The sequence below is a fragment of the Sebastes fasciatus genome, chromosome 4 (genome assembly GCF_043250625.1).
Source record: "Sebastes fasciatus isolate fSebFas1 chromosome 4, fSebFas1.pri, whole genome shotgun sequence".
Taxonomy (NCBI): Eukaryota; Metazoa; Chordata; class Actinopteri; order Perciformes; family Sebastidae; genus Sebastes; species Sebastes fasciatus.
In genome coordinates, this window is record NC_133798.1 from 32,759,493 (window position 1) to 32,784,215 (window position 24,723).

Genomic DNA, 24,723 nt, shown 5'->3' on the forward strand with positions numbered 1-24,723 from the left:
TGGAGGGCAAATGGGATTACATTGTCGATGCTGCTTCAAGGCATCACAGGCGTCACTCCACTGAGGCAGGCTTCAGACGGTGGCCTGTTTACTGTCGGCTAATCTAAGGAGATGGATTCTCAGTGCAGCGCTCTCTCCAGTACAGTTACTGTGCTTAATGGCTTTGACTCCCCAGGACATTGTTTCAATCTAAAGGTCATCATGGTCTTAGCTCAAGCCAAGCACCTCTCAAACCCAGCCTGATTTGCTCCTCAACCACCCTTGCATAGTGTACTTCAAGGGACATGTTTTTTCTGATAGCACTTCTATACTAATTACAGAAGTAGAACATGCATTAACTTTCAACACACGGGCAGCATAACTAATCAGGCTGCTAGAAGGGATATAGATATATTGTGTTTTTTATGCTGCAGGGACTTTTCCAGTTGTTTTGTGCATATCCAGAAACCTGTTGATATCCAAGTCTTTCATAATGTTTAAAAGTAGGTGTGTTTCTCCTTCCCACCAGAAATGTGTGCTTTTCTTTTGGTCATGCACAACAAGTTGGTTTGTGTACAACGCACCAAACTGTCGTAAAAAGCTCAATTGAGACACCTATTCTGAATGCGCTGCATATGTCCAAAGGATGCTCCTAAAACTTGTCTTAAAAATGCTCCAATCGGTAATAAGGCCTAATTCAGAATATCCAAATGGAATATGTTGTTTACATGACGCATTTTATTCTGGTCCGGTTCCTGTTCACACTGACGTTTTAAAAACAAACCAGAGGAGTAAACATGACGTTATACAGACTGACAGGTGACTCACTGATTGTTTTAGTGATTCATCCTTCTTCATCAAGAACCATGTGGGGAAATCTAAAGGAAGTTTATGCAGCACTTTAATGCTTCTGATGTGTATATTTATGTTCTTTGATTAATAACTGATTATACTCATTATTAGTGTTATTAGACTGCCAATTGACTGCATGTTATAATTAATAATGGCAGAGACGGGACTAAACAAAAGCCTCTTTGCACGCTCCCAGGTGACTGGTGCGAACGCATAGTGCAAACGCCGGGGAGCGCACGGACACACGTATGAGGTGTATTACTTTGGGATCGCTGTCACACACCTTTTAATGGAGTTAATGAACTGAAAAAGTACACGGAGTCGGATACAAACAGCAGTTTTACCAGCTTTTGACCACTTAATCAGGGATTCCAGCGTTGACGTGCTTATATACATGGCCTTGAATACAGATCCAAAGATCGCTTCCTGAACAGATTTCACAATTAGCAGATGGATTTATTAGTAGTTTGAAATCATGCTAAAATCACATATCTGCTTTCATAAAATCCTGTGGTTCGTTCGTTTGCTTTCAACACCAGCTCAAACGAACCGTACTAACCGGCCAAACGGACCCGAGTTTGTTTTAACCGAACCAAACAGGTGTTAGGTGTGAAAGCAAACTAACTAATACACATCAAACAAGGAGCAATATTCTACTGTAGGAATATAAGGTCGGTCGGTTTCTGGGCAAAATAGGATTGGGGTAATGTGCATCAATGTGTCATTTCGGGTCTAGAGCTCATTTTTGGCCAGGAGGCACCTAGCAGGCAAATCTAGCCCGGGTTACACACTGAAGTAAAAAGAAAGAAAAAACAGAGGACACAGGATTTTTGCCTTGCTCACACATCCAGCTTCCTGAGGGGCCGTAGTTTCTGGGACTATTCGGTTAAAATGTCCAACAGTCAGTAAAATGAACAATCCTAAATTGGTGAGGTTGAGTATGTTGGAACTTCACCGTACTGACAGTTCTCCAACCTGCTATTCAAACACACCAATGGACTGCAGGTGCACCGCTCTTCTCACAGCAGTTTCCCACCACAGGAAACTTAGTACCTGCTGCTCGGTGACAGAATCTGACTGCTTCCTGCCACGTTGTGGTTTCATGTCACCTCTGAGGTGACAGGTGGCTCATAAAGCCTCAGATAAGACTCTTACGGAGGCCGCTCGCCCGCTCTAATTTATCTGAGGGATTTCTTGTGCTGCATATATTTTGTCCTTTGAGCAGCCAAGCATTAAATTGCTTTCCATTGGGAACAGCTCGTATGCCGGGGTCACCAAAGCTCTGGCTGGTTTCCAATGAGATGGTTTGGCAGCAAAGCCAACACTGTAATTAGGGTCACCCGGCTCTGGAGCCGTTGGTGGGCCAAAGGGTCGTCACGGCTGCGTAGCTGTTTGAAAGTCACAACAAAGCTAGAAGATGGTAACACATGACTTCTTAGATCATAAATCAACAAAACACTAAGGAGGCACATCATCAAAAAAATAATTTCTTAAGGCACCAGCCTTCGAAAAAGCATATTTATGTATAAAAATATTCATGAAATTCTTTAACTTTGCTGCAGTTAATTATATAGGCAAACATAAAACGCAGCACGCTGTAACTCTGAGAAATAGAAGTGCAAATACAAAGGCAGATATGGAGAGATAGTGGCGTTGCATGGGCAGTGAAAGCCCCATGTATAACGAGTTGTCAGCTTCGTCTCATCGTGCCAGAAGCTGACTTCAGCAGCCTTTGCTGTTTGAGCCGTCAGTAGAGCCCTCCTGCCTCTACAGTGTGCCTCCCCAAATGTAGCCCGTGGTGTTTTCATGAGGAGACTGCACAGCATGTGTCCATCTGCAAAGAGCTCTCCAAAAGTGTCCAGTGGAGGAGGGAAGAAAGAAAAAAACACTCCAGGGTGCACTTTTTCACCTTGTAGTGTTCTCTTTGGCATCGCACAGAGGAAACGCCTCGGAGAAAAGCGCAAGAGAAGAAACATTTGGACAGCTGCTCAGCAGAATTTACTAATGTCTTGGGTGTGTTGTGACGTTTGCTTTTCTGTGTGAAAACATGAGAGCTCGAATATTGTGTGAAGGCTAAAGGGATACTCTTTCTAGATATACTTCAAGTCTGCATTAATGTGGGATTTCCAGTGAAATTTCCCCTTTTAATCAAAGCAGAAATAAATTGAAAGGAGCTCTACTGTTCATGAGCTATTTTTACTTATTGGCTTCTTATGAGGCTACATCTCTGGTAGAAACGTGCAGGGCTAGAAGTGGACTTCATTACTGATTAATTAGATTTCTTTCTGTACTGTGGAGCACACACTGCATTGGATTTGGTTAGCACAGTGTGCTGTCACAGACTGACAAGCCTTTCAGTGCAATAAGGACTCCCTATCCATTTTATGCTGAGGTATGACAATTTTCCTGTGCATTGTACTAGGCAATTTACTCCCTTTTTAGCCTGTATTTAACTCGGAAAGGTTGGCTGAGAAATAAACTAACTTCTTCATGCATCAGGGCAGAGACGGGCATACAGGAGCAGCACTGGAGCAGCTTACGGCTTTGCTCAAAAGCACTTCAACAGTAATTATTTCCTAAGATTCTGGTCTCACAGAATGTTGTGAAATGACTCAGGCGTACTTACACCTACAAAAAGTATTGCACTATAATTCGTATATAACCCAATCGTGAGCCAGGACGTGCAGTGCTGCCACTAAGGAAGTCGGGTGACGTAGTTTAAGGAGCGGCAAAGTCTGCGTACGGAGGAGGTCGGGGTGGATGGACAGGTCAAACAAACACAGGACTTTCGCCCAGTACCGTGTGAAACCAAACGTCGACTTAATTAACTTACTTTTCTTACGTAACTTGCGTACTTAACTAACGTCACCTACGTAACAAGTTGCCTAAACAACAGGCTCTGCAATGCAGGAACATGCGCAGTCACTTTGATCACTCATCATTCATAGAGAATGCATGCACAATAAGATCACTTTTCGTAAGATATCCAGCTCAGTCGCCAGGAAATTCTTTTGGCATTGGACGTTTCTGCAAGCGTCCAATGGCGACATTTTTTGCATTTGGTCAAATCAAGTTATGTAGTTTAAATAGGGAAGAGACACACCGGGCGGGCAAACACAATGTTTTCATCCAGACCGCTGTTTGTCTCCCCAACATTTGTAAAAATATCCACTTTTATATATCCACTTCAAGTTTGAGTATCGCATCAATGGCTCCTTTAAACCTGGTAAACACAACACCACTTGAAGGTACCAAAACAGTGGGATCCAATTGTGCAACATGTGCAGTAATCTGCATTTGAGAGTGTTTTTCTATAGATATGAACAGGAAACCTTCCATTTCCATCTCATTTTACTCATCTGAAGACTGCTACTGCTTCACCTCTTATTATTATATGATGTATAGATGTTGTAGTCTTACAGCATCACGTCTAACATCATGCTCCAAAACGACCTCTTGGGATGTGTGCCGGTTGATGTGATGAAGATATGAACTCATTTCAGCCTGGAGGTATAACCTGTTTGTTTCACACGGAACAAAGCAGCAGTTATGTTGTACCCTTTGTTCTCTGAGTGAGAAACATGTTGCCATGTTGCATCACTTGTCTACTGTAACTGAATTATTTCCACAAAGGCCAAAAAAGACAATAAAATGAAATTGGAGGAAACGTATCCAGTCTAAATGTCTCCAGTTATAAAAAATAATGATTGGTATGGTTGGACAAACAAAGTTGCAGCTACAAATACAGATAGTAGCACCTGCAACACCCCTCAAAAGTAGATGAAAGACCCATTCCTCTGCTCCACAGTGGTTGAGCTGAGGGACTGAACTTAAAAAAAAAATGTTTATTTATCATCTCTCCGAAGAGCCAGAACGCTGCAGAGTCCAGTGTATATTTAAAACCTATGTGTTTTCTCTGGCAGCTCTTGTTGAATTATTTATCCATCGGTTTTGAAAGAGACGAGCCGTTGTTGAGAGTTGTGATTAACTCGCAGCTGTTTTTCCTACAATATTTGAAAATTTTAATGATGACCAAAAAAAAGCATTCTCACCGCTTATCTAACAATAAACAGTATGTGCGGTGCTGGATGGTAAATAGGTGCTTATATAAAGCGTCCCATTCTGGGTGGCTTGCTAAAATTAAGCAGCATCAAGGGAGTAGCTATTTATTTTGCTTTGGTGCTCACACATCTCCACACCCACGCACATATGTCCTTGTAATACACGGTGACAGTAATGGAGAAATTAATTGTCTGGGGAAATAGATAAACAAAAGGGATTACTCCGCATTATTGGTGAGTTTACAGTATAAAGATGGTAGGCGTGTTACCTCAGGCTCTCAGAACTAGTGATCTTTTACAATTCTTAGGGACTATATGGACCATTTTATGATGCAACACTATATAAATGAAGTCTGCTGACCAAGTCTCCACCTCCTCATTGCTCTGTTTGAAAAACAAGCATCCGTTAATGTAGATCCGTTGACATGCCTCCAGTCTGCAGACAAACTTGTGATTTGTGGCTCGACTTAATTTTACAAGATCTCGCAATTGTAGACCTTTTGGTTTCCAGCCCGTTCACACGAAAAGCTGTATAAATGCCACGATAATGCGTACGTCATTTAGCATGCAATAAGTATGCCTTTCTTGATTTCTGCATGTCTTTTGTATGCCATGTAACCTGTACCGACATCCACATATAGATGCTATAGGTAAGAGTTAATGACGTAGTAGTGGGGAGGTGGATGGGTCCAACAAACACCGGACGTTTAATTAGGAGTCCCGTGTTCGAGACTGTTTTTTTTTTTTGTAAGTTACGTTAATGATGTTTTCCGTAGTTGTTTCGGTACTTATTTTCCGTACTTGTTTTAAGCCCAATCATGATGTTTTCCCTTACCCTAACTAACTGGTATTCTTGCCTAAACATAGTTAGTGGCTTTCTTGCCTAAACCTAACTGCAGATGTTTGCGTGGCGTACAAATGACATACGAAAATGCTCAAATGCGTACTCATGACACACGGAATGTCCATGTAATGTCGTGGTATTCATATGCCTTCCCCTGAGTCCGGGTTTGTTGGTTTCATAATGTAAATAGTGTGAAAGTAAAGCTGGATACTTAGATATACTCTGGATAGAGTAAGTATTGATTTGTGGTTGCAAGTGAAACTTTTTTTCCTGATTGATTGAATCTTAGTTCAGAACATAAATGTGACAAGCTCCCTGGGATGCAAAATATCTGTCAAGGCTGTCCGGAGCTGCAATCTGTTAAAGAACTTCTACTTGCGTTTTTCACCATGTTGCACAGACTGCTGTCTCATATAAAGAAGAAGCTGTCAGGCCTGTCTCAGTCGAACCCCACCCCCTCCCCCCCTACCAGCACTGGCCACATTTAGGTTCAGCGCTGCAGACGTGAGATATGTTATTTATCTCCTCCATATTTAATGAGGAGTCGCCCTGGGAAGCAGATGGTACATTAGCTGTAATAAACCAGAGCTGACTTCAGTGGTTTTGTGAGGGAATACAGAATGGAGCCGTTAAGGCCTCGCTGTTTCACGCCCGACGTTGTCGCAGGGTCGGAAGGTGTCTGGTGTGCACGGAGAGTGCGCTCGTACAAACAGATCCCTTTTATAACTGTGGACAGGTTCTCATTGCCCCCAGTGAAGCATCATATATTGATGTGGAGAGAACAAAAATTACTCTAAGCTCTGACCCCTTTGTTCGCGGAGCCAGCATTAAAGTTGCTGAGCGAGGGCTTCACATTGAGCTATGTTTTACTGTTACGCTCAGCAGAAGCGGTTCCAGTGTGCACACACACTCTTGCGTGCGTCTTGAGACTCAGTGGCTGTACATCATCACACATGCATCCTCTCATACATTCACCGGGAGGGAAAAAAACGGTTTAATTAGGATTTCTGTCAAGTTCTGGAGAGCAGATGTGTTGGTCATCAGAAAATTTCAGGAGCTAAACACTTAGAGCTAGTGTTAGGAAGTTAAACAGGTCATAACTCCCTCTCTAATATCTATTATATATTCCTGTGAAAATATCTCCTAACAACTATATTTATTCAAGATTCTTGCAAAAAACTACATTTTACAAGTTTACATTTGAACACATCATGATCAGAATTTACCTTTGCCCAGTACTCATTTTTGCTGAATAGAGCTTGAACACATCATAGTGAAACTCAATGCAACATCCGTTAACCTTTGCTGTTAGGACTCAGGACTTTAACCCAGGAGACCGCTAATCAAGTCAGTTGATTTATTTGTCACATAACTTATGTAATTAAGTTACAGCACTACCAGAGTTATTTTAACCCAAACTGCGATCTTTCCTAAAGCTTGCTAAGTAGTTTTTGTCACGTAACTTCCGCACTTAAGTCACGCCACTTCCGGTTTTATTTAAACCCAAACCGCAATCTTTTCATAAGCTAACTAAGTCGTTTGTTGCCTAAGCCTATAAGTCGATCTAGTCCTAAACCTAACTAAGTAGTTTTATTTTGAAAAGACTGGAGCGGAAATTGACACGTGCGTCACATGTTGCTGGACATTCGTAGGAAAACGCATGAAAAATACGTTGTTAAAAGTCGTGCTGAGCGTCACAAAAAAAGGGAAATTTGTGTCTATGTACACGCATCAAATAGATTCATTTTCTTGATTATTTCACAAACTGCCGTGAGACTGTGTTGGATTACAACACAAATTTGTTGTTCACAATGTAGCACTATCAGGGACAAAATATGGTGCATCCCCTGGACGCTTCACTGGTAAGTTTACTGCGTCCTTTCGGAATTTAAATGCCGTTAGTCTCAAGCCCCCCGGTACCTATGGTACCTACGATACTGTAGAAAACAAGTACCGTCACGTTTTCAGAATTTTGGCATTGACTCGGTGCCGACGTATCGGTTCTCATGACATCCCTATAGGAGCAACATTTTATTGAAGAATCTTTACTTACCAAGTGCAAAAACTAACAGATGAATCTAAGCGAGATGACAGAGACCGAAGAACCAGTCAGCTGTATCAAACAGGCACGTCAAGATGGAAATATTATCACAGCCAATTCTTGAAAACTACATCTGGCAACAACTATTTATTCCCTGAGGTTACTTCTGCAATCTGTATTTTTTTTCGACTGCTTACCTCACAGCTGGGGGTTTGTTGCTGTCTGTGATGTCTGAGTATGCTTCATGTCCTCCTCTCACTCTTTGGAGAGAGACCAGGGACTGGTGGCAGCTGTCTGAGAGCCTCTATATGCTCCCACGGTCTACGGCTAATATTGATCATTAAGGGAAGTGAATAGACATTAAGTCTTGGTTGAGCAATAGCTGCTGATGTGAACCCTGCTGAGTCACAGGGCACCTTGGAGGTAAACACAAGCAGGTTTCGGGAAGTCAGAGTCAAGGTTATAATAGTTTTGATTTATCAATTACTTTTTATCTTCATTTAGTTTTGACTTTTCAATTTCATTTTAGTTTTAGTTCTTTTTCGGACTGTTTGCTAGTTTTAGTTTAGTTTTTTCCTGAAAGGATTACTTCAAGTTTTATATATTTAACTTTAGTTTGTTTTTGTTAGGGCCAGGTATAATGTCTCAGAAGTATGTAGCTACATATATATATGCAAAATACATGGTTGGAGAACTGTGTAGGAATGGTCGTAATTTTTAATCTTCGCACTTTAGTGAAGCAATTGTGGCATAGCGCCGTCTCCTGGAATGTCAAGTCCGTTCAATTTCTGTAGTTCAATGTCGCAAGAGTTGTCAAAAACTCATTCTGTCTCCTTTTTTTTGGCAGTGATATATTAAAGCTAAAAGAACTAAAACTGAAATGAATTTACTTTAATTTTTACTTGATTTTTTATCTCCATCTTTACCTCTTTTTTTGCTTTTTACCCAGGAAACATTGTTTCAGTTCAAGGATATAGTTTTTATTTAGTTTCAGTTTATTAAAAATATTTTTCACTGTTTATTTTTCGTTTTAGTTTCACTTTTAGTTTAATAACCCTGGTCAGAGGGTTGATGGCTGGCCTGAAATGATTTCTCATCTCAACTGAGTGCTTTCATAAACTCGGGGTGTGCGTGGAGAAAATAATCATGCGGTGCGGCAGCATATCAAATCACGGCCCTGACGAGGAGAAAAATAAACACGTCGAAGCTCGATGCTTGCGATGCAATCCGGCGCAGACAGACTCCGGCATCTCAGACTGCAAGGGCTCGCTCTGTGCACTTATTTTCAGACAAATGCCATTGTTAAAGGAGCAGAGAAGAGATCTTAACAAGTTAAAAGAACCTCCCAGGAGATGGAGCAGCAGGGAGAAGGAGGGCTGTGGATCACTGCAGTGTGTTCATTGAGAAGAATGAATGAATAAATTGAAAGCGATGGCATTCCTGGCGATCTTCAAGGCAATGAGACATTATTGATTTCTAAAGAGAAAACGCATTCTTAATGTGTCCGGGGATCCAGGCTTTCTTTCTCCCCTCATTCCTATACTCACTCTGTTTCTACAGCTTTTAGGAGCGTAGCTTAATATACAGCAAAAAGCCCGGTGTGGCTCAGGCGTGCCGGTCTAGCTCTTGGAACAGTGAGCACTCATCTCAATGGACCGCGAAGGTGTGCCTCAACCATCTGTTCCCTTTTGACACAATGCAGTGAATCAGCACTTTAGTTTTTTGAAGGAGCGCGTCCTGAAAGCCTTTTATCTGCGAGGATGGAGGCAGAGAATTGCTGCAAAGATGGTAATCTGTGTTGATATTTAGAGGAAGGGAGCGATGCTTTCTGTTATTGCTCCCGAGCCCATTTTCACACAAATTCCGCGAAGCAAACAAGCTGTCCTCAGCTTTTTTTTTTCTTTTAAAAAGTTGTTTACAACATGATGGTTCATTGGCATATGGGTACCACCAGCAAGATATTAAAAGTAAGCATCAGTATTTGGAAGTTTTTCCAGTAAATATGTGATGTGAATGAATGAATATCTGGTTCTGACACTGTTTTATCTGCCAGAGTGTGCACACCTTTGTGTTCGCGTGTGTCACTGAGTGTGGGCCATATAAAGCTGAGGTTGCCGTCTTAAGACACCTTGCCTCGGCACTGAGCAATAGCAGCGCAAACTTATCAGCTCTTTTCATTTCTGGGCTGACACTCCGGGTGAAAGATTCGGGGGTTAGGTGGGGAGCCGTGGATTAAAGATCATATCAAAGCCAGCGAATAGGTATAGTGATTCAGGAACGATGGCAGAGATAGCAGACGGAGCACGACTTTGTGGAGATATGGAGTGCAGCCCCAAGTTTATCATATAGACTACAGATAGGCAGAGGATAGCAATCAAGGAGGTGGTGTGGTGTGTGGCATAGTTGTGCGTCAGGGACTCGGCAAATGGTTGACTTTTATGTTCAAGGGCATAAAATAAAAGATTCCATGTATGTGCATTGTACATTTGCTATGAAAGAAAATGGAAATTCTGCTCCTCTTCCCTGATGATTAATGTTTTATTTAATAAAAAGGTATAATTTTTTATGATGGCGAGGTTTTTATTTCAGGAGAGGTGGCCTGCCTCCACTATAAAACACAGAAAGGGGCACATGGGGAGACCTTGGAACACTTGCAGGGGTACTTGGGCCGAAACAAAGAGCACTTGGGGGGACACTTGGGCCACGTTCGGACTGACTGTATTCCTGCGTGAAAAACCGCAGCCCTTCCATTCATGTGAGTGGAGCAAGCCCAGAGACGCAGCAGGGTTGCCATCGCCGGGGGCTCCGGAAAAACAACACAAGGTCGTCCGACAAAAAAGTTGAACCCGCTCAACTTTTTCTGTAACGCCACATCATCTGGCAAGGTGCTGCATTGGCCGCATATTCCAGGTAGATCCCTATGTATTGTGATGGTAGTATTTCTACTGTTTACCTTGTGATCGTCACCATGGAAGATAAAATACTTGCCACTGTGCTGTGCTTTGGCGCCTTTAAAGGGGACATATCGTGCTCATTTTCAGGTTCATGTTTGCATTTTGGGTTTCTACTAGAACATGTTTATATGCTTTAATGTTCAAAACGCTCCGTTTTAGCGGCTGTCTCTTTAAGACCCCCTTCTAAAAAAAGCCCAATCTGCTCTGATTGGCTTTCGAGACAAATATGGTGCCCCTTTGCAAAAGTAGTTCTCAAGCTGTGGGGGGAGATACTGAGATGGTGGGCGATAAATCGGGGCCAAATCTGAATGGCTTGTTGAATCAAGTTTTCTGATGCAGCCCACAAAAAACTGACTGGGTTGTCTTATTTCACAGTTTGTGGGTTGGTAGGCACCCCAGATAAACAAATGTATGAGCACAAGCACTGAAAAAGTGAGTTTTTCATGATATGACCCCTTTAAACACAATCTGTTACTCCACCTGGTCTTCCTGGATCGTATTTCATTGTCTAACCGGTACCTTGAACATACCATCCCCACCAACGCATTGTTTTAATGCAGGGCTGCTTTTGGTCTTAATCACCGCTTATGTTCCACTCTGATGTGGCACCAGGGGAAAACTAAGCAGAGGAGTGGCCCATTAGGGTACCAATATGTCCTGTAGAGGGCTTTTCCATTGGCACATTTGGCCGCGTCAAGTCAAACCGTGCTTCACTTCTTTGCATTTCCATTACCAGTTTAAGTGTGCTAAGTCTTGCCAAGCTCTGCCTTGAGATGTACCATCTCCGGAGTCCAAACTGAACCGCCTCCAAGTAGGTTGCGTGGACGCCCCTTCTCCCCCTCAACCAAGATAATGGGGGTCTTTTATTGTCAAGGATTTATAGGAAATGAAATTATATTGTATATGTTTATCACAGAATTAGTGGAACTTTGTTTGCAGCTATTTGTCAGTAAAAACAAGTCTACTAATACTGCAGCGAGGAAGAGTACAAGCAGCAAAAATAACTAGGGACTTTTATTGTGAAGAATATAGGAAATTAAATGTGTTCATCACCGTTTTAGAGACGCTCCTGTGAACACTAGTCACAGCCATGGTTACACACACTCACACATTCAATCAGGTAGCCCTGTTGTAATGGAGATGTAAATCCCTGCCGTGCTGGGTTGGTGCGCCGAGTCAAGCCAAGCCAGCATATGTGTATGGAAAAAGGCCAATGTTGGTAAATAGACATGCTTGTTACGCTTTGTGTGTGTACATTTGAGAAAGGGGTCATCAGAAATGACTAAAGTTTAAAAAACAATGCGTTGACCACGGACAATTCAGCCTGACAATACATAAAATAACTCTACTCCAATGTTGCTGCCATCATGGAAGAAATCCCTTTTTCATGTTGTGTTTTGGAAGTTGGGGACATTTGTTCCCCTTGAACGGCTGTATATCCAGGAATCGCTTAGCAAAGAGAAGATTAAGTGCACACATTAATCCAGGAGTCAGAGCAATCTTGTAATCCACTCAGTATGCTAATTGCCTGTTCTTTCTCCAGCAAAGGGGTTTACAGGCCATTAAATGGCACTGAGCAGTTGACAAAGGATAGCCAGCATGCTCCCCCACCCACTCTCCCTCTCTCTCTCTATTTCTTACTTGGACAGGCTGTTGCACACCCACGCAACGCTCCTCTAAAGAAATATGTAGAGTCTAAAAAAAAAAAGTGTGGCGCTGTGATTCCAAAGCGGTTATTTATTTTGTGGTAGAAATAACAAGCTGTGCTTCTTTTCCAACAAGAGACCTGACAGTGACAAAAGTGGATCTCTCGCGTCTTGAATGAACTCTTGATCTTCTCGACTCTGAAGGGGTGTCTTTGGACGTTTTCCCCCAGCATACCAAGGTTTTCTTGTTACATCTGTCCATATCTGACAGTGGTACAAGTAAATAATGAAAGAGAGTTGAGTGCTATTGTCTCCATCGCAGTCCCAGTCATGCACAGCCCTCCCTTCTCCCACTTCGCCCGTACACAAGAGGATCGCACCAAGGTAAAGTGCAATTCTTAGCGCGCTACTGCCTGTGTAGTCCCCCAAGTGGCCTTGGCAGCCCTAACATGATGGATGTTGTTTCAGATTGGGTTTCTCGCTACACTGATAAAGCAGCCTAGTCAAAACACATTCACTCGCAATGTAAGCAGATAAAGATAGTTGCAGATAATTAGAAGATTTGAGCTTTGCGTCATTTGTGGTGCCAACTGCCAAAGAGCGAGGCTGTGACGGATGACTCAAACAAGAGAATTCGGCACGAAGCCCGACTGCAAATGTAGCTGGTAATGACCAGAGTGTGTTTTTCAGATGCAGCTAATGAGCACAGCCATTAGACATAAATGACATTTTAAAAACCTGGGGAGTAAGGAAATGAACAAGTACCCCAGATAGACTGCCTGTAGGCAGCAAATATGGCAAGAGCATCTGGAGGATGCGGCAGTCAGTTCACACGGATGACCTGCACCCAGAGTGTCGAGGCTGTCGGTCATTTCGCTGCTGTTAACTGTGAGGACGGAGACTCATTAATGTACAGTGAAACTGTCAGAACCGTCCGCCTCAATATCCACATGGCATCCTCTGCGTTTGACAGATAATCCTTTTATGGGTATATTATTTTAATTTTCTGATGAGCCCATTTGCGTGGAAGTTTTTCCACTTTGGAAGCTTCCGTGGAGAGAAAACAGCTTTGACATACCAGTTTATAGTTTGTTGGAATATGTTGACTCAATCTTAACCTACATGCCGCATCTAGATAAGAAACCCAGAACAGAAATATTACACAAAAGAATCCACCAGATGGATTTGTTTTCTTGTGTTTAAACAGTATCTCTCAAACATGTGCCACTAAATCCCTCGAATCTGCAGGCTTATGTTGCAACCAATCACCACGCACCATGATTGATTAGTCACCCATCTCTGGTTGAATGTGTGCAGATCAGGATGGAATCAGCTGCTGTCGTGTTTGGTTAGAGGTTTTAAATATGTATTGGTTGTCAACCACTGTGAAGGATGATGATACTGATACTTTCTAAAAAAGAAACCTGACTTTTAAAGGATTTTTTTTTCTTTTTGCATTGTGGCTGCTTCAACATAATCCTGACCAACTGAATTCAATTTTACATTTTTATTCTCCAGGCTAATTTGTTATTTTTTAGTAGTTTTTCTGTTCTATAAAGGAAACATTCAAGGTTTCAATCATCGTAAAAACATTTGATGTATTTTATTTTTCTGATGAAAGTGGGTAAAAGCAGGACATGTGTTGGTATGATGATAAAAAATTCATTACAAAAAAACCCACAAAATTGAACGTGATTTTGAACGTGGACAATAGAGAACATCACAATGTGAAAATAATGCTTTTCTTTGGAACACTTCAGACATTTTGTCTTGTTCTTTGTGAGTGTGAGTGGGTGTCTGTTTGTTTGTTTGTACGCTGAACCCTGGTTAAAGGATGTTTTCCTGGAGTCGCTGTATTGTATGCTATGGTGCTATGACCTTCATGTATTCTCTTGGTATCTCTGAAGGTATTCTGAGGTGAGAGCTCTCCGTTGCTGTGAATGTTGTGTTGCGGAGGGGGGGGAGGGCTGTATGATAAAGTGCAGATGAGATGTTACGGTAAGGCTGTATGTGGGTGGTTGTCTCTCAGGTTTAGAATTTTCCTGGAAGCTATGGAGGTCACAGTGGAAAACGGGCTGCGATGAACATACTCCTACCAACACAATGTTGGCTGTGAAATCCCATTCTGCTCTCTCCGGGAGAGAAGTATTTATTCCATTAAAGCATGTATGATAGATCCACCCTACAATTAGTAGTTCTGTAGTTTTGTAGGACTTGGTCGTCTTTTTTTATGTTTAAAGGAACAGTGTGCAACATTTTGGGAGATCTATTGGCAGAAATGGAATATAAGATTTTTAACTATGTTTTCTTTAGTGTATAATCACCTGAAACTATTATATTTTAATATTTTATTTGTGAAATAACGTGACAAAATAAAAGAATGACTTATGCATGTAGAAGATAGAACGTAATGGACAGACATGCAGACAATAACATAATGTAGTAACAATTATGTATGTGACGATATAAGAGGATATAAGTCTTTTTTTTTGTTTGATAAGATATATGAAATGAAATATATATTTTGATAAAATGATATCCCTAACATCCTTACTGAGATCTGGGAAAAATTGGACCAACAAGTCACGGATCATAACCAAACAAACAAACTCCAGAAGAGACTACAAAAAATGATTGTGATGATCCTTTTCTATGAAGGGAGGAAGTTTGAGTTTGCAACCTATACTGAGTAAAATGTTGTGAGCAATGTTGTGAGCAACAAAAACAAGACCCAGGCTGTAAAACCCTACAAAGAGAATTTTCTATTGACTAAAGGTTCAGGTTGTTGCAGAGGAAGCTTTTCTTTTCTCAACACTTCATATAGTTGCATCCTTTACAAAAGCCCCACTTATGATTGCATGCCATGCCACACAGAAGATTATTTGCTTGAAAAAGCCCAATTTGTACTGTTTTTCAGCCGTGGGAAGTAACGAGAAATGATCCAGTAAAGAGCTTTTTTTAGGGGCATTAGAGGTTTTGAGTTAAAACCGCATTTGGCAGCTTAGCATGTTGCCTCCAGCTCTCAAATGGCAGCAGGAGGTAAATTGCTTGAAGGATGAACTTCAATGTCCAGAAGTTATGTAATGTGATGTTAGTAAACTGCGCAGTGTACACTTCATACCAGAGGACATGGAAGAGAAAAAGAAGAAGAAAGACAAAAGATCTAATGTTGATGATGGTGTTCATTTTGTCAGCTATTTTTTTTATTTAGTCTCAGTCCTGTGTCAGATGTCCTTGTTAGTATTTATCATCCTGTTTTTTTAGTCTAGTTTTAGCTGAATAAAAGTCTGGGCATTTTAGTCTTATCTTATAGTCAAAGAAAAACATTACTATTTTAGTTTAGTTTTAATCAAAGACAACTGTTGACATTTTAGTCATCAGATTATAATGAACATTTCAGTCAGTCTAGTCAAAACCAATAATGTCATTTTGGTCAAACTTGGTTCACATAAGATTTGATCTTATCTTTATCTGATGGAAAAAGGCAGGTTGAATGATTAATAATGCAGCTTTGCGGGACGTATCTGGTCGAGTGATCTGATTAATATAAGGAATTAGGGCTGTCAATTGATTAAAATATTTAATCATGATTAATCGCATGATTGTCCATGATTAATTGCGATTAATCACATATTAATCATAAATTTTTTTATCTGTTCAAAATGTACCTTAAAGGGAGATTTGTCAAGTATTTAATACTCTTATCAACATGAGATTCGGCAAATATGCTTGCTTTATGCAAATGCATGTATATATTTATTATTGAAAATCAATTAACAACACTAAACAATGACAAATATTGTACAGAAACCCTCACAGGTACTGCATTTAGCATTACAAATATGCTTAAATCATAACATGGCAAACTGCAGCCCAACAGGCAACACCAGCTGTCAGTGTGTCAGTGTGCTGACTTGACTATGACTTGAGATATTAGTGGCATTAAAACAAATTTACGTTTACGAGTTATCGCATTAACTTTGACTGCCCTATAAGGAATACATCCAGACATGCAACATGTTCTGATTTGCATATTTATTTTGAACCAACACGATTCAACAACTGGCCTGAGGCCCAATACGCTCTTTAAAACTGTTATAAAACAAAGAGAAATGTACAGAAACATAAAACGTTTTGAAACCGATGTTGTGGTCGCCCAAAGTACACATGACAAACTTGCCTTTTGAACAACAGAAATGAAAGTAGTGTCGCACTCTGGAGCCCTGTAGGAATTTTCTTTTGTCATCCCCCATTCCTCTGTACACTCCTCCACCATAGAAGTGATGGACTGAGCAGTGTGTGGGTGAACCATTTGCTTTAGGTTCAGGAGTATGTGTTCAGCCTTATTATCCTGGGAGTTAGAATAACAAGCACTGACAGCAAGACAGGAAGCTGTGAGCCTCTCTTTAGTCCATACATCTTAGCTAGTGGTTATTCTGTGTGCCATGGCCAGTTTGAATTTTTTGCTTTTTGGAATTTGGTCTACCAGTTTTATATTTTTGTTTTATTTTTTTTTCGGCACAGTCAGTCTTTTATCAATTTTTTCCATCATCATGAGGAAATCTTCCACTGTCCGTGGAGGGCGCGCTGTCCTGTCCGGCCTATCCGCTGATCATCGCCTCCTCTTTGTTACGTTGTTCCTGTGAGTTTGGTTGGTGCTCTCTGTGTGAGAGAGGAATGCACCTGGGACAGCTGGCCTCTGCTCTTTCCTGTGTGGTAGCTCTATCTGGAATCTAGGACAGAATAAATACAATGAGGAAACATCAGGAAATACAAGTGTCCTCTCACACTCACACATACAGTACACACGCACCGTTCTAAACATCTTATTCATTTATGCATTTTCTTATTAATCTATTAATACAGCCTACATAATGTAACACCGCCACCTTTATAGCTGGCTTAATATAGCTTAAAAAACGACAACAACAACCATTAATGATCCATTAACCTCCAATTCCTTTGTGGTGAGCTTAAATGTGTCTCTTCAGATTTGTGGTAATCTTACCAGCTATCTTTTGGCCACACTTCCACACGTTGCCATGATGTGACATCATCCAATTGTTTGCGGACTGCCAGTTCGAAGCCTCAATGGCCGTCGCCACCTTGTTTTTTATGCAACCAGAAGTGACACAAGAGGATGGGATCTAAATACAGCCAAACGCTGAATAAGATTAGATAACAGAAACGCTGAAGACATTTTTAGGTGGCCAAAATGTCACAACTAACGTCGCCGAACATATTTAGTCATAGTTTTCGTTAACGGAATTAAAACTGAGATTATTTAGGAGGAATGGGACACTCATTGGATCCAAAGTTACAGTAAAACCAGGGCTTTTCTGTGAAAATCTTTCCTTGTGTAGCTTTAAAATCTACTAACACAGATCCACTTATCACGTAACATTCGTCGTGTTATGTTTTGGAGTACTAATGTGGGATAAAAGCAGAAAGGGTAACTTATGTATTATTATAATAAACAGTCTGGATTCCCCCAAAATCCGCCCACCCCAAAGCTCCCTTTTTTAAACAGGGCCTCAAAAAGTGAGTGAGGAGCACCAAGCACAATGAGGTCATCTCCACACATCCTTTGATCCCTCCATTCTTCATCTCGGAGGCAAGTGGCATATAAGAGGATCTATCTTTGTGAACGGTTTTGAGCCCCCAAAATTACAAACAAACTAAAGGCGGGGGATCGATAGAGTGTGTCTCACAGAATGATGAACTGGCACTTCAGAGGGGGAAAATCAATGTTGCACTCCCTTTCTCTCCCTCTTCTCCTCTCTCTATCTTCTCTTTTGGTGCTAAACTCTCTTCACAATCCTCACACTGCAGTGTTTAAGTGCGTGCGCGTTCACATGTGTGTTGCTCGGAGCAGAGTCTCTCACTGTGATTTAATGGTCCTTTGTTTCTTATTCCGTTTTAGCCTGGAAGACCCCTTGCCACTTTGATGTGTGAGCACACCCACCAATAATGGCTCATAGGATGCGCAGTAGAAGTAAGTGCTTCTGGTCAGATTTACCGCTTTAGTGGTCCTCCTCCCTACGCTGCCCCTGTAAACCTCAGCTCATCCGACGCAGACGTATTGATCAGTGCAACATGGCAATCTTTAAATCATAACATAGCACTTAACATGAAACTGCCGAAGTCGAACCCTCTATTTATTGCAACACATGCTTCAGACAGTTGACTGCATGGTGTTGCATTTTTATATTCCCCATATGTATAGTAGTGTTGGAGACGAAGAGAACATCCAGTACAAAGCCTCTGAAAAATAAAAGGAAGTCCATTGTATATCTTACACATAAAATAAATAAAGTTCCCCAAGGGGAAAATTGGATTCCAAAAGCTCTGTCTGAAGCTAGAAATGAACCGCTATACTGTGGCGATCCTTGAGGATCACATTCCCAAAAGGGAGAAGCATTTTCTCGGCTTTGTCGACTTTGCTTCAAAAATGTTTTGTAATAAATAATCAAAGCATTATGCTGCAAGAAGTGAGAAGATGAATCAAAAGTTGTTTTTCTGTTGCTGCTTGTAAATGATAAAATAGGTACAGTGTTTGCGCTTTGAGATTGCTTCTCCCCGGAGAGGTGGAGTTATCCGATTACTGGAGCGTGATTATCTCAGTAGTCGGGGCTTTCGCTAAGCAGACGCTGTGGATTGGATCAGAGTACATTGTGTGTGTTTGTCTGAATGGGAAATTTACACCAGTTCCCAGTCAAATGTGTACGTTTTCTCTGCGATGGATAGGTTTGTGTACTTTACCAGCACTAGTGGCAGGTAACCAAGCATTGTTTGACAAGCATCTACCAGAAAATTTTAGGTGATGGCTAATTGCGTGGCTCAAGAGATGGCAATGTTGTCAGTTTGGTCCAGACCGAAATATCTCCTCAACAATTGAATGGATTGCCATGAATTGTGGTGACCAAAAGGTTGAAGAGGACTGACTATGATGATCCCCTGACCTTTTTCTCTAGCACCACCGTGACATTTTTTTAGTGAAATATCTCAACAACTTTTCGGTTACCACCATAGACTGTATATAAGAAGTGGACGTAGTCACCGTGACGTCAGCCATTGGTTTGTGGACTGCCGTTTCGAAGCCTCGAGCTCGGCATTTTGGACATCGCTATGTTTTTTTTGTTGTTTTTTTGCAACAAGAAGTGACACAAGAGGGTGGCACTAAGAACAACTGCACGCTGAACAAGACATTTTTAGGCGACCAAAAAGGTTCTAAGAAAATGAATCCTACTGACTTTGTTGATCCCCTGACTTTTCTTCTAGCACCACCACTTTTCTTGAGTGAAATCTCTCAACTATTGTTGGTACCGATGTTAATGCTCACCTCAGGCATGAATTGTAATAACTTTGGTGATCTCTCAACTTTTCATCGAGCACCATCATCACGTCAAACTTTCAGAACAAAGAATTGCAAAACTAACGACATTTCCATCAGTTGTACTGTATTTAGTGCCAATCAGCAAATGTTCATTAAAAATACAAAACGTGGTGAACATAGTAAACACAACACCTGGTAAACATCACCATATTGTCATTGTAGGCTTGTTAGCATTCTGATGATAGTATACTCAAAGCAGTCCATCTGGTCTTGTCCTTCATTTTCTTACTCACCACCCAAAGGCTGTTTCCCTACCTGGTGCACGCTCTTTGCATCACATGTGTCCGTGAGCGTGTGTCTGTCGGCCTGTCTTGGGCGTTACCTGCTGCTGTGATGTGGGTGAGCACTCAGACAGACCATGTTGGTGCTGGAAGGCAGCGCTGTCAGCTTTGGAGAGCTCCTCCTGTCAGCACTGCCTTGTGAAATTCAGGGCTGCGAGATGAAGCTTGAGACAGGTATCCATGTGGGGTGAACGGGGTTGGGTGGCTAGAGGGGAGCAATCTATCCATCTATCTATCTATCTACCCATCTACCTACCAATCTACCTACCTATATACCTATCTATTCATCTACCTATCTGTCTATCTACAGAATCTATTTGTCTCTGTTTCTTTGTCTTATCTGTCTCCAGGGGTGCAGTTTGGGCTGGCAAGCTGCTGTGTGTCATGTAGTGAAATATTCATAGTACGTGCAGGGAGTTTGACGAGCCGCTCTGACACCTCCATACTCTCCACCCTCATTTCCATTTCCTCCCTGGCTCCAGCACGTTACCTCACAGCTCCCCCCGATCTGCCGTTCAGCTCCGTACTGTATGTTTAGTACAGTCATGATGAAAGGAAACCCACGGCACATAACAAAGAGAATGGGATGTTAAAAAAAGAAGAAAAAAAACTGCATATCCACGGGAACATGTTGGCTGAAAAGCTTTCATTTATTACCATTCTGTTGAAGGCTTTCATGCTAAAACTGGCTCCTTACTGTATGCTCTTTAAGGTCCAGTTATAATGAGAACACTCATATATATGAAATTAATGGAATCTCGGCTGCTATATGTGACTTCCTACATTTCCCAGTGTGCCAATCCACATCTATGAGAGATCTCAGCTGGATTTCATGATTAAGATAATGTTATAGCATCAACCAGAGATGTAGTGTGCTCGTGAAAAATGAGGAATCAAGACTTCCTACTAAGAACGTGTTGTTCCTTGTGGCTGCATTGTAATCTGGTGTATTACAGCTGGTACCTCTGCCTCTTCTAGTGTGGATTTCTCCTGGTTGACATTTGAACATGGGTGCATATAACGGTTAACCTGATGCACCAGATGGTTTGTTACACAGAACAATCTAAGGGCAGGCACTTTCAAACAAGACTCAGTCAAAACCGAGTATATGGCTAGACCGTGTATGGTCAGTCTGTGAATTTGTGGTTACACAAATAGTCAGTGGTCATAATAATAATGTTAAATCCAGCGGTACATGTCCACCAGGTCTGGCGAGGACACTAGTGGACGCGCTGCTCCACTCAAACTGGCCTGCTCGTAAACTTTCTGTTATTCCGTCTAAATAATCCACCAAAATCTACTTCTGAAAACATTTTAAGCGAGAAATAGGCTGTGCCACTGCTGAATCTCATTTCAATATAGAACTATTGCCTAGTTTGACAGCTTGGTTCAAGTTTCGTGAGCCCGACGCATCGCACTGGATGCTGCAAATACAGACCCTCTCCAATTTGCCGCAAAACTCCCACTATGCACTGAGCGACTGCTTTTCCTGCTTTCCATAGAAAATTAATGGAAATGCGCCGTTAGAGGAGCACTCCCACCGGTGAGTGGAACCGCTGACACGCCCCCCTCTTAGAACGTAAACAAAGGAATGTTCTCCGCCTTTTCATTTTGAAAGAGCAACGGCCAATGAGGAAACTCCAACACTCGGGCGACCGATCGTGTAAATTCATCACTCAGTCAGTCACTCAGTGACAGACTTTTGCATTTGTAGGGCTGGCCATCTGCGGTCCAGCAAGAAATACTTGGCAGGTGATTGGATGAACCATCTGTCCATCAAACTCTTGCTGAAGCCAGTCGGGAGAAGAGGGGAAACATGTTTCCCATCGAGAAAAACCTTTAGTGCCGCTCTTTGCTCTTCTTTCAATGAAGAAATACTCTCCAGTTCTGATACAACTGATGCTATTAGCTATGCTAACCTCTTCAGGAGCCTCTCTGTTGCATCACATAACACACACATAAACCACGCACGCAGCTACCAGTAGCTCTTCCCAGGATGCTGATTGAACCGGTCACTGGCTTGCCAGACACAACGTATTATTTGAAGCCTGACAAGATGGATTTTCATGTGATATGTGATCCTGCTCGTCTCTTGTGACATCGCAAGAAACCAGCCACAGTGCAAGTTAATGTAATGGTGACTCTGGAAAGCGTTCCATGACAGTTTTTGGAACAATTTCTGCTTTCTAACTCTATTGTAATCCATATCTTCACATAACGTCCTATCATCTAAGTTTCAGACAAGTATCCCTGGAAACCAAAACAGGCCCAGAGATTCAAGATACTTCACAAAAATAGTTTCTTATTGGAAGAATTCCTGCAAGAAGTTTAGAGATAAAAAAAACTGTTTGCATGGTTATTTTCATAGCAGGCCATATTCTCCACTCCACATGCAGCAATATCAGCCCATCCCTATAGGAATTAAGTCAATATTGGACGATTGTCTTCCATGGATGGGTGTGTAGCATGTCCGACTTTCACCTCTATTACAGACATGCAATTTATGTTAGCGCTTCTATCAACCGTAGTATCAAGTATCAAGTATCAAGTGTTTTAGTTACCTAATATATGCCCAGTGCCACCCCATCATCCCTTGTCAGCACTGTTGTCTGTTTGGAGAAAAGGTGGGATGGGACAATTTCACTTCATTTATCATGTAGTCCTTTCTTCTTCTTCTTTTTTTAAAATATGGAATTAAAGTAAAAATAGATTTCAGCAGCTTAGTAGTAGAACATCCTTACATGTCAAAAGCAGAAAAGCTGCTGTGTTGACAGCAGACCTGTTTACATCCAAGGCTCCTGCAGTGAAACAGCATTGATCAGCTCCCTCGCTATCTGCATAATTCTCAGCATCATGCTGCAACAGAATGATTAGCCTCGGGGAAAAAAGTAAACAAGAGCGGGTAAAAAGTTGCAAATCATCTTTCTCATTTTACTTTTCATGCAGCCTCCCTCCTAAGTCATCATCACGGAGCCGAGGCCTCTATCTCCAAACTCTGCAGAAATATCAATATGGATTTAGGAGCCTCCCTGAAGCAAGGTCCTCAGCTAATTAAATCTGTAATCACTTTGTACTGTAAAAACACAAGCAGGGGAGGAGGAGGGGAAGAAGGGGGGCGGCGGCTCTGTGGCGGTTTAAATGAGGGCCAGTGGAGTTTTATTTAACAAAGACAGCTAATTGGGTCAGAGCTCTTTATCCTCATAAAGCACAGAGGTTTCCTGCCATCCAGTCGGACCGCTTACGGCTCTCTGCTCTCAAACACAGTGAGACGGGGAAAGAGATGTAACACGGAAGACGGAGCAGGGCCGCTGTTGTCAAGGCTACGGCAAACACGTATTTTATAACGTCTTCAGGGGTTTGAAGTCATTTGTACGATGAGGAAAGTAATGGGATTCAGAAGGGCTCCATGCAGAGAGTGACGAAGGTGCTACAGAGATGTACAAGTCCATGAACTCCTTCCATCTTCCATCTCGAGAGGAGGGTTCATTCGAGCAAGGTGTCACGTGCTTCACTGGTGCCAAGCATGAAGGCAATCCTACCGCTGTCGTGTCCAACTCTCATCACACAACCTTCCTTTAAAGTAACTATAAGGAACTGGTTATGAAACAGCCTCAATGTAACACTGATGCTTCTATATAACCTACATAAGTAAACAAGACCATCAGTGAGAATATTGGCCATTTCTATAAAGTTATTCTTAATGCTTGTCATCGGTGCCACCGGGTCCGATTCCGCGCAGAATCATGCAGGTTCACCAGAAACTCCTTCACGTCAGACTCCAGCTGGATGCCCAGGCCGTATTACTGGGCCCGCTGGAGGGAAGGAAGGTACAGGAGAACCAGAACCAGGACTGAGCGGGGCAGACTGTCTGACCCTGCTGCAGTAAAATTAGTTTTTGTAAAGGGACTCTGGTGCTCAGAAACACTACCTCTTTTGTCCACAGGGACCGCCAAAATCAGCACAATATTAAAGTTCCTCACAGTAGCTTTAAGTACAAAGAAAAGATGTAGTTCACTTCCTCTTTCTATTAACCAATCAAAAGTGAAAAGTCTTTGTGTTGGCTTTAGTGAAAGGTAGACAGTTTAACATAAGCGAAATATCAATTATCAGCAAATATTTGTATGTTACATGAATGGCTGCAATAGCAATATTCAACGACAACAACATATTTGTAGCTTGCTGATGGCAAGCTAAGCATAATAAATAGTGTAAGAATGTAATAATAAAATTAATATGAATTAAAGTAATCTTTTCAAATCCACAGTCAAAAAACTGGGGATTTCATAGCCAATATTTGTTAAGTCTGTTCAGCAATGCTGGTTTACTTTACATAATATTTCAGCACGCTGTCTGCGAGCATCATCTGTCTTAAATTGGCTACAAATTGATTCATGCTTGATTATCAAACTCATCCATTTTCCAAAATGAGGTGTTCTAGATTTGTTTTGGTGCAGCTCTGTTCGTATAAAACAGAATTTCTTACTGCAGTTAACTTCAACAATATGCAGATGTGTTTTTTTTCCACCTCTCTCATGCAAGTAAATACCAGTTAACAGTTTTTAGGTTTGTTCAGATTTCTAATCTATATTTAGAGTTTTCTACTCATTTCCATGGTGAAGCAGCCGCAACCTGCTACACATTAGCACCAACTGAATTAAAATAAAAAAGA

At 41.6% G+C, this 24,723-nt stretch overlaps 1 protein-coding gene across 4 annotated transcripts in view; it reads left to right on the forward strand.

Annotated features, from left to right (window-relative positions):
• mgat4c (mgat4 family member C) overlaps positions 1–24,723 on the forward strand; it is a 127,744-nt gene that overhangs the window by 34,936 nt on the left and 68,085 nt on the right. For 2 of the 4 annotated variants that reach the window (XM_074633704.1, XM_074633706.1), the window contains exon 3: positions 18,301–18,372. The exons of the other annotated variants lie outside the window; for them this stretch is intronic. The gene's annotated coding sequence lies outside the window, so the exon portion shown is untranslated. The remainder of the gene's footprint in view (positions 1–18,300; positions 18,373–24,723) is intronic. 4 annotated transcript variants of the gene reach the window in all.